Source organism: Coregonus lavaretus (genome assembly GCF_964263955.1).
Source record: "Coregonus lavaretus genome assembly, chromosome: 23".
Lineage (NCBI taxonomy): Eukaryota > Metazoa > Chordata > Actinopteri > Salmoniformes > Salmonidae > Coregonus > Coregonus lavaretus.
In genome coordinates, this window is record NC_140010.1 from 3,827,748 (window position 1) to 3,838,843 (window position 11,096).

At 47.4% G+C, this 11,096-nt stretch overlaps 1 pseudogene across 1 annotated transcript; it reads left to right on the forward strand.

Annotated features, from left to right (window-relative positions):
• The first annotated feature begins 2,175 nt into the window (after positions 1-2,175).
• Positions 2,176-10,289, forward strand: LOC311098826 (polyhomeotic-like protein 3; annotated as a pseudogene). The gene is made up of 9 exons: positions 2,176-2,191; positions 3,165-3,329; positions 3,954-4,103; positions 4,205-4,357; positions 4,767-4,856; positions 6,777-7,008; positions 7,170-7,914; positions 8,052-8,313; positions 10,104-10,289. The product of its transcript is annotated as a polyhomeotic-like protein 3 (transcript).
• Positions 10,290-11,096: the final 807 nt, after the last annotated feature.

Sequence of the window (11,096 nt, forward strand, 5' to 3'; positions counted from 1 at the left end):
GTAGCTCAGTTGATAGAGCATGGCGTTTGCAACGCCAGGGTTGTGGGTTCAATTCCCACGGGGGACCAGTATGAAAAAAAAATATATGCATTCACTAACTGTAAGTCGCTCTGGATAAGAGCGTCTGCTAAATGACTAAAATGTAAATGTAAAATGTAGTGGACATACAAAGGCCTAGTATTGCAATATATACTGCCAGTAAAACTTGACTGTTTGTTTGTTGAATGATTAAGCTTGCATTGATTCTCAAACGCTCCCACAAAAAGACTAGACACATAACTATTTGTATATAGGCCTACAAATAAGATACATTGGAGTCAGCCTTTGGCATGCACCTTGTGCAATGTATTTGTGAAAGCAGGAGCACTTACTATTTTCTACATCTAAAATATAACCTTTTGCTTTCTCCCCGAGCAGAAGAACACAGAATCAGGTCATTAAAAATGATGATGTCTTGTAAATTGGACAGTCTGTATGTCTCCTACTCTTCGTCCTCGTCATAGGCCTATAAAAACGGTCTGCACTATTCCAGGCCTAATCTAAGTTGTTGCCATAGTAACATTTTTTTAGTCTGCAGAATGTTTTATATCATGGCAGCTATAGGGCTTGATTCTCAAAGCCTCTCTGGTCACACAGAGCATGCGCACACAAGACAAATATCCTCGAGGACATTAGTTAGTTTATTCTATTCTATGATGAACACCGGTGGTGCAGAAGACTAGATGGTGACTTGAGAGTAGGCTGTTTAATTTAGTAGGCTACACAATTCATTAATCAATGAAGGATATGTTGTGTGAAATAATTTCATGCAGGCCTAATTTTATTCAAAAGGTGGGCAAGCAATACATATTTAGATGCAATTTGAGCAATTCCTTGATACAGTAGCCTACATAAATTACAGGAATTTATTTGTGGCGATAATGTCTGTAAAAGCCATGACTGTCTCCAAGATGAGAAATGTTTTTTTTATTTTTTTATGAACATTTCTTTTTACAGTAAAGACCTCTGCTCTGTTGTGTAAGGTCTTCCCGCACTGCAAGTGATGCTGTGTCTAGGTTTTCATTCCGTCCGTTCTAAAGCTTGACGCATTAGAACATGATTGTGATTGTGACAGTCTGAACCAGCGGGGTTTCGTTCGGCCACTTCGTCATGGGTCAGGTCTAGTAACAAATCCAACCAGGTAACAGCGGTGATAGGTCAACGATTGTGCATGGATGTATAGGTCTATTATAGGCGGCTATATAATTGGCCAAGGAATTAGATGATGATGCCCAAACTGAATATATTTTCTGTAGACTAATAAATTACTTATAAAGGCATTATTATCCGATTTTATTTTGAAATAATGAATACATAAATAATCGTTATGATAGGCTATACATGGGGCGTTTTACAGCCTATAGTTGACAGCACTGCACATGCATGAATTTCCCCAAGTCTAGAAATGCATTCTACACATGATTTAACTACAATAGTTCATATAGATTTGAAGTTGCATAACGGATTTGATGCATTGCTATCACTGCATGAACATTTGTCTAACTTTCACCAGTCAGCTTTTTGTCAGTGCATGGTTGTGGCTTAGGGTTGGAATAATTTGTCTGTCCAGCACAATAACTCCTACACACAGGTTTGAAAATGGAACATTGAGCATCAGGAATTAATACCAGCATGCTAATGTGTCTCGAATGATCCTTTTAAAGCAAACTATTTGGAGCATATTAAAGTAGGCCCAGGCTACTTTATTCACACAAATTACATGTAAAACATGTGGATAAAATATTTCAAACTAGGCCACTTCATTTTGAGGGTTTGTGTGATTTTTTAAATACATTTTCTTTACATTTCCTTCAACAATTCAAATGCTGGATAACTTCAATTCGGTAGGCTAATAAGGTTATATTTTTCAGATTCTTCCGGTCTTTTTACGTTTAGGCTATAAACATGATGAATAGTGAGTAATCAACATGACATCAAAGCGCAGAGGCTTTATCAAATAAATTTCAGATCTGATTGCACTATATTGCATATATGCTATTGAATTTCGATTATTTCGAACATTAAAAAAAAACATGGAAAATGTCAAGATTATGTGGAGGAAAATAAAGTTTGATATGTTATTAAAAAATATATATTTGACAAATAAATTAACTAAACTAAATAATCTATTTGAAAATGCAGCAGATCGAAGGTAAAAGGCAAACCAACAATATGCTTGATCAGAACTCTAATATGAATATGCCGAGAAAAGGTCGACCGCATTTTAGTAACAATACTCATTTATGTAAGCCCGGCGTAGCTCAGTTGGTAGAGCATGGAGCTTGCAACGCCAGGGTTGTGGGTTCGATTCCCACGGGGGGCCAGTATGAAAATGTTTGCACTCACTAACTGTAAGTCGCTCTGGATAAGAGCGTCTGCTAAATGACGTAAATGTAAGCCAATGTTTCTGATTTGTCATATCTGGCCTGGTCATTATCTTTCAATAAATGAAATGTTGAAATGTCAAGTAGGCCTAACAACATACAACAATAGGCTACAGCTCGAGTCTTACTAAACAAACCTCATTAAAATAATATATTACACTTTTGCTAAGAATTATTTATGACTGAGACAAATACTCTACCAGTGACCAAGGTCCAGGGAGATAGGCAGCCTTCATATCCATAGATCTATACATTATTATTTATGTGTGAGGCCGTGTGTTCCGTTTGCACGTAGAAATGTAAATTCATATTTTTCTTCAGATTTGTTTCAGGTTTTAAGAAATGAGCTGCTGAATGTGCGCACAGGACATGGAAACCCTTCACTTATCAATCTGTAGATTTATGGCCGCATAGGCGACGGCCCGACCGGGCATGAGGAGAACTCTGTCTTGGTCCAGTCCAGAAGTTTTTTTTTTTTTTTTTTACTGAACAAAGTAGGTCACCAGATATAAATGTTGGTGTTTCAAAATAGTACATCCCACATCATCAAATCATCATGTTTATTTACAGAGGTTTTTCTGTGTGTTCTGTCCAGTTGGCTCATTGATATGGACAATAGTGTTACCAGAATGATGGACAGACAGAGCCCTGAGGAGACAGAGGAGAAGGGAAGAGGAGGAGGAGGAAGAGGAGAGACCAATGGGACTACTGCTACTGCCACTGACACCTTTAGCACTACAGGAGTTACCACGGTTACCACCAATGCCACCAAATCAGTGGTCATCACCATTACAAAGGCAGCCAGCTACACCACACCCCCATGCAGCCAGGCCGCTCCCACCTCTCTGGGAACCGCCCCCACAGAGAGACAGGCTGTTCAGGTGAGAGAGGGGACCGTTTCCGTCAGTGTGTCAAATTTAGGAGAATGAAACCACATCTGTGTGTCAAGCAAAGGCTAGTTTTCTAATCATAAGAGTAGCCTATGTTATCCTGACCAAACCCAGGTCGTCAACATGCCTGGAATCGAACCCTGACCAAACCCAGGTCGTCCACATGCCTGCAATCGGACCCTGACCAAACCCAGGTCGTCCACATGCCTGCAATCGGACCCTGACCAAACCCAGGTCGTCCACATGCCTGGAATCGAACCCTGACCAAACCCAGGTCGTCAACATGCTTGGAATCGAACCCTGACCAAACCCAGGTCGACCACATGCCTGGATCGAACCCTGACCAAACCCCGGTTGCCCACATGCCTGGAATCGAACCTGTTTCATGCTGAGCTTAAGACGAGGCATTAGTTCTGGGAGATAAAATTAGTCATCAGTTCTGGTGAGAGTAGTTCAGGTTTGTCTTGTGAGCACTGAACCACCCCCACTACGCAATATGAGTAGTGTTTCTCTGCTGTGTCTCTCTCTAGGTGATCCAGCAGTCCATCCACAGCAGTCCATCCACAGCAGTCCATCCACAGCAGTCCATCCACAGCAGTCCATCCACAGCAGTCCATCCACAGCAGTCCATCCACAGCAGGCCCCCAGACCATGGCAGCTCAGTACCTGCAGCAGATGTACGCCGCCCAGCAGCAACACATCATGTTGCAGACCGCAGCCCTGCAGCAGACAGTCCCCCACCTCACCCCCTACAGCCAACCGCATGGTGCCCCAGTCACCTGGTATCTCTGTAAGTTCAGCACTCTGGTATCAAGAGAATCACAATCTCAAACACTTATCTGCCTACCAATGCCTGGTGAGACCAACACAATTCTGTCTGCCTGTCTCCAGATTACCATCCCTGCCTCTCCAGTAACAAGCCAGCTGATTGGTTGTTCTCAGAGTTCCAGCTCCACCACAGGCACGATTACCCGGCAGGCCCTGATCCTGGGGACTGGCTCTGCCTCCTGTAGCCAGGCCCAGATGTACCTCCGCACCCAGATGATCCCTCTCCATCTCCCTTTTACTGTACCAGTTCTGTAGCGCATGATAAACCATCTACTTGCCCAAAGAAGAGCTTCATTGTAAGCATGCCAATTTCTCTCTGTCTCTTTTCCCACTGATGTTTCCAACAATTTCTCTTTCACATTGAGAGTTTCTACTAACTTTCTCCTGCTCTCTTCTCTTTCTTCTTGGTGTCTCTTCTGCCTCTTCTTCCTGTTCTGCCTCTTCTTCCTGTTCTGCCTCTTCTTCCTGTTCTGCCTCTTCTTCCTGTTCTGCCTCTTCTTCCTGTTCTGCCTCTTCTTCCTGTTCTGCCTCTTCTTCCTGTTCTGCCTCTTCTTCCTGTTCTGCCTCTTCTTCCTGTTCTGCCTCTTCTTCCTGTTCTGCTTGTTCTGCCTCTTCTGTCTGTCAGCTGATTCTGACCCCTGCGGCCACCGTGGCAGTAGTCCACCCTGACCTGCCTTCTGCCTTCTGCAGCTCCTCTCAACTCTCCGCCTCCCAGGTCAGCAACCACCGCTAGGGTCAAGGGTTAAAGGTGAAAGGTTAAGAATGGCCATTCAGGTCTTACATGCCTGGCAGGCTAGCTAGCCTGTCATCAGACAGCACAGCAGGAGTTTACATCTCACTACTGCCGAGATGTCATTTATATTGCTGGAGGACAAATACATTTTATACTATTATTATAATAAAAAATGTAGGCCTATGCGATCACTGCACTGTAAGTCGCTTTGGATAAAGCCATCTACTAAGTGGTATATCCAGTATCTGACATGGCTAGACATGTGGACAGGAGGCAGATATCTGACACATCGGGCACATCGACAGATTTTTCACCTAGTCGGCTCGGGGATTAGAACCAGCGACCTTTCGGTTACTGGCACAACGCTCTTACCCACTAAGCTACCTGCCACCCCACATGTGGACAGGAGGCAGATATCTGACTTGGTATTTCATGGCTAGACATGGACAAGTGGCATACTGTATATCTGAATACACTGTAACATATACTATATATACAAAAGTATGTGGACACCCCTTCAAATTAGTGGATTCGGCTATTTCAGCCACACCCATTGCTGACAGGTGTATTAAATCGAGCACACGGCTATGCAATCTCCATAGACAAACATTGGCAGTAGAATGGCCCGTACTGAAGAGCTCAGTGACTTTCAACGTGGCACCTTCATAGGATGCCACCATTCCAACAAGTCAGTTCGTCAAATTTCTGCCCTCCTAGAGCTGCCCCGGTCAACTGTAAGTGCTGTTATTGTGAAGTGGAAACACCTAGGAGCAAAAACGGCTCAGCCGCGAAGTGGTAGGCCACACAAGCTCACAGAACGGGACCGCCGAGTGCTGAAGTGCGTAAAAATTGTCTGTCCTTGGTTGCAACACTCACTACTGAGTTCCAAACTGCCTCTGGAAGCAACATCAGCACGAGAACTGTTCGTTGAGAGCTTCATGAAATGGGTTTCCATGGCCGAGCAGCCGCACACAAGCCTACGATCATCATGCGCAATGCCAAGTGTCGGCTGTAGTTGTGTAAAGCTCGCCGCCATTGGACTCTGGAGCAGTGGAAAAGCGTTCTCTGGAGTGATGAATCATACTTCACCATTTGGCAGTCCGACGGACGAATCTGGGTTTGGCGGATGCCAGGAGAACGCTACCTGGCCAAATGCATAGTCACAACTGTAAAGTTTGGGGGAGGAGGAATAATGGTCTGGGGCTGTTTTTCATGGTTCGGGCTAGGCCCCTTAGTTCCAGTGAAGGGAAATCTTAACGCTACAGCATACAATGACATTCTAGACGATTCTGTGTTTCCAACTTTGTGGCACCAGTTTGGGGAAGTTGCTTTCCTGTTTCAGCATGACAATGCCCCAGTGCACAAAGCGAGGTCCATACAGAAATGGTTTGTCGAGATCGGTGTGGAAGAACTTGACTGGCATGCACAGAGCCCTGACCTGCGAGCCAGGCCTAATCGCCCAACATCAATGCTCAACCTCACTAATGCTCTTGTGGCTGAATGGAAGTCTTCACAGCAATGTTCCAACATCTAGTGGAAAGCCTTCCCAGAAGAGTGGAGGCTGTTATAGCAGCAAAGGGGGGACCAACTCCATATTAATGCACATGATTTTGGAATGAGATGTCCACATACTTTTGGTCATGTAGTCAATATATCAGGAACATGTGGGTATGGAGCCCTGAGGGACACCATACCCACGTGCTTCTACACCTGCATTACTAGCTGTTTGGGGTTTTAGGCTGGGTTTCTGTACAGCACTTCGAGATATTAGCTGATGTACGAAGGGCTATATAAAATAAAATTGATTGATTGATTGATTGATATCCAGTACCTGCTCAAAGACATTGGATGTATGTAAGTAATATCCTATAACATGTGTCTTCTCTCCTCTCTCGGGTTCAGAGCCTGGCTCTGCGGTCCCATCTCCCCGGGGCTTTGGCCACTGGCCAGAGTGTCCTGCTGCAGCCATCCTCCCAGCCCCAGGCCCATGCCCTGGTCAGTTCCCTGCCCAAGATGTCCCTCTGTCCCCTGAGGTCCAGCCAGCAGTCTGACCCCTCCACAGACACCACTGGAGCCGAGACCCGACCAGCCAACGTCACTCGGCTAACATCAGCAAACCAGTTTATCGCACCAGGTAAGTCAGTCACCATGGCATGGTTATAACTTTTGTGCTCTATTGGTTTGAATCAGTGTTATTCAGTACTGGTCCTGAAGATCCACAGGTCGTGCAGGCTTTTGTTTGTTACACGTATCCAACCCCTCATGTCTGTTCACATGGTTTTATTGCCATTCCAGCGTCATACACTCCTGTCCAATCCCATGCGTTGGTCAGGCACCAGCTGCACTGTCCTCCCAGCCACAAGGGGGCACCCCACCAGCACATCGTCCAGCAGACCACAGCAGGATCCCACCGGCAGCTGCACCCCATCGCCCTGCGCCTCGCACCCCTTGACACCTCCCCCACTCCCTCCCCTCTTACCCTCCAGCCCCTGGTCACCCCGACTCAAACCGCCTCCAAGTCCCCTCCTCTTCCTGCCAGCAGCCCGTCCCCACCCCACCCCACCCCACCTCCCCAGCAGACAGTGGTAGTGTCCTCATCAGCCCCTCCTCTGCCTCTCCTGTGCCCCAGCCCCAGCCCCAGCCCCAGCCCCCCACCCTGAGTCTCGGCCCCATCTCCCAGGCCTCTCTCCCCAAGCTTCTCCAGCCTCCTCTGGCATCTCTCAAGAGGCTGTCCCTGCGCTCCGTCCAGGCAGTCCAGTCCACTGGGGTTCTGGTGTTGAAGGAGCTCCCCGTGGCAGAGGCACTGATTCAGATGCCCTTCCAAAATGTTCCGGCACACCACATGTTCCAAAATCTTCCCCAAACATCCCAGAACCTACCCCAGACGTTCCAGAACCTTTCCCCTCCCCAGACCGTAGACCTCTGAGGAGAGGAGAGAGGAGAGGACCCCCCCCCCCCTCCACCCACACTCTCTCCACCCTCCACCCACACTCTCTCCTCTGTAAAGACATACAGTCCAATTATACAGAGAACTGTACAGGTACACAACATTAGTGTCTTACAATCATGTAAGCAGTGAGAACGACTGCTTTATGGCACTTTTCAAAACACTCAAACACAATGTACTGGCAGTTTTCATAGAGCAACAACACACATAACTCTCTCTCTCTCCTCCAGGCGGGTTGGGATTCCCTTGCGTCCCTCCGTCCAGCCGCACTGCGATCCACTCGTCATCCCAGGACACCTCCTCTTACGCCAGTTGCTTCCCCCCCTCCGTTACTGCCTGCCACCACGGTAAGAAGCCCAGGCCCCAGCCAGCCCCCCTCAGCCCCCCTACCAGGGAGCCCTGAGAGCGCTAGACCTCTCATCCTAACTCACCGTAATTGAGGGGTTTGTCGTCAGAGAGGCCCTGCAGCCGTTCCTCCCGGTACCATTCCCGGTACGTTCACTGGTGGGTGTTGTAACCAAGCTCCACAGTGTACACTACAGGTGCACACTACTACTGGTCGCCAAAGGCATGGATAGTAGCCTAGTAGTCACCACTTCACAGTGTAATGCACACTAGACTTCAGGCCTTGTCCTGGTCGCCAAAGGCCTAGTCACATACCATCCTCCCTCACCCTTCTTCACTGAATGGTGGATTGTGCGTTCAACCCTAGTCGATCTTAAGACAGTAGTAGAGCACAGCATCTTGAAGCCACAACCACAACCCCCCATATATCAAACGTCCTCTTGACCAAGCAGTCTCCTCTCTTACTGGTTGTTGGTTAACACGTTGTTCAGCCCTTCATAGCAGTATGTTGTTATGTTGTTCAGCCCTTCATAGCAGTATGTTGTTATGTTGTTCAGCCCTTCATAGCAGTATGTTGTTATGTGAACCAGTCATAGACTGAGTGGTGCGTTCCTTCCTGCCTCAGGTGGGCCGTTCCTCTTTGGGGGCAGACCAGCAGAAGCCCGGGAGGTGAGACCCAATGGGGATCTAGCACCTGAGATGAGAACCAATAGGGATGGAGAGCCAGAGGAGAGCCTGGTGGATGCTGAGCAGCCAGACATTTTACATTACATTTTAGTCATTTAGCAGACGCTCTTATCCAGAGCGACTTACAGTAAGTGAATACCTTTTTTATTTTTTGTTGTTTTTGTATTTTTATAAATAATACTTTTTTTTATTATTTTTTTTATACTGGCCCCCCATGGGAATCGAACCCACAACCCTGGCGTTGCAAACGCCATGCTCTACCAACTGAGCTACATCCCTGCCGGCCATTCCCTCCCCTACCCTGGACAACGCTGGACCAATTGTGCGCCGCCCATGAGTCTCCCGGTCGCGGCCGGCTGCGACAGAGCCTGGATTCGAACCAGGATCTCTAGTGGCACAGTTAGCACTGCGATGCAGTGCCTTAGACCACTGCGCCACTCAGACAACTCCAGTGACTCAGACATGGATGATATCCTCATCCTGGACGGTGTGTGTGTGTGTGTGTGTGTGTGAATACCTGCGAGCATGCGAGTGTGTCCGTCTGTCCGTCCGTCCGTCCTACCTTCTAACAGTGCGTCCTCTCATGCTGTACTGCTGCTGAGAGCCTGGTAGACTTGGTAGTTCTGTGGGAAGAGAGGCTATGTTCACACCTTCCTCCGATCCAAACGATTCAGCTCCATGACATTTTTTACATTTTAATCATTTAGCAGACGCTCTTATCCAGAGCGACTTACAGTTAGTGAGTGCATACATTTTCATACTGGCCCCCCCGTGGGAAACGAACCCACAGCCTTGGCGTTGCATGCGCCATGCTCTACCAACTGAGCTACAGGGGACATGACCTGTGTCAGGAGGTCAGTCCAGTTTTCCTCATAGGGTGACAAAATTCGCAGTTTTTCCAGAAATCCCAGTTGGAACACTCCTGGAGTTCCTGGTTCCAGGAATCGTCCAATCGTGTTTTCTGAAAAAATGAAAAGATACCGGGAAAGTCACCCAAATTTTGCAACACTATTCCCTGACCCAGATGAAGCCCCTGTAGTCCATATGTGGACTTGTGGCCAATAGCCATATGTAATTGTTCCCATCCAGGATCAAGGGGAATTCAAGAGACCCAGACTAGAATTCTTGGAATGTTTTGGTGTTCAGTGGAATATCTCCCTTGGATGGCTAAACTCCAGAAACCATACACACAGACCTCAACTCTCCCCGTCTCTCCCCGTCTGTCTCCCTCTCTCCCTCCACTCTGTCAGGTTCAATGTGAGATGTACGAAGCGTCTGAGCATGTTGAAGATGGACAAGGCCAGTCGTTGGGGCTACAGGCTGCTGGGCCAGAGAGGAGGACCCCCGACGGGGGGTCAACGGGGGCTCCAGAGAACACTTCCTCCTCAGACAGGTCAGAGGTCATTGCCTGGTCCCAGAACTGTCTGTACGTTTAGCCAACTCCTATGATCATTGATAACGGCAATCATGGCAAAACAGCACAAATAAATCTGGAACCAGGCTAGGTCAGTTAGACAGACAGACTTCAACAAATGTGCAATTATCTGATCTACCTATGAAACCCCAAACTGTTGTCCCTCATTTAAAGCATTACATGGGTAAATGTCTGATCGTGATCATGTTGTTTCTTCCACTGCAGATGAAGTGGCCCCACGGCTCTGATGAAACCCAGAGAAGGTTGAGGGGAGAGGGGGAAGAGAGGGGGAGGGAGCAGGGAGGGGAGCGACGTTCAGTCCCTCTTATGGATAGATCGCAGGAAAAGACTGTAGTGAATATCCAACACAGTGGAGTGTGGAACAAGTCTTCTCCTACATCAACTCTTTACCAGGTATCTTTATGGCTTCACTATGGCTTCACTGCTTGAACCAATACTGTAATGGATGCACATATCTTATACAATATCCCTGGGGCCAGGAGTTTTTCCCCACTCAGGTCACATCTCCTGGCCCTAAATGTCACAACTCTCCCCCCCTCTCTCTCCACTCCACCTCCTCTAGGTGGGCGGGACATATCCAACGAGTTCCGTTCACAGGAGATTGATGGCCAGGCCCTCCTATTGCTGACAAGAGAACCACTTGATGACAGCTATGAACATCAAACTAGGCCCTGCCCTCAAACTCTGTCCCCACATCAACGCTCTGAAGGAACCATGAGCACAGGAAATGAGCGTCTCAAATGGAACCCTATTCCCTATATAGTACACTACTGTTGACCAGGGCCCATCTGGTCAAAAGTAGTGCAAA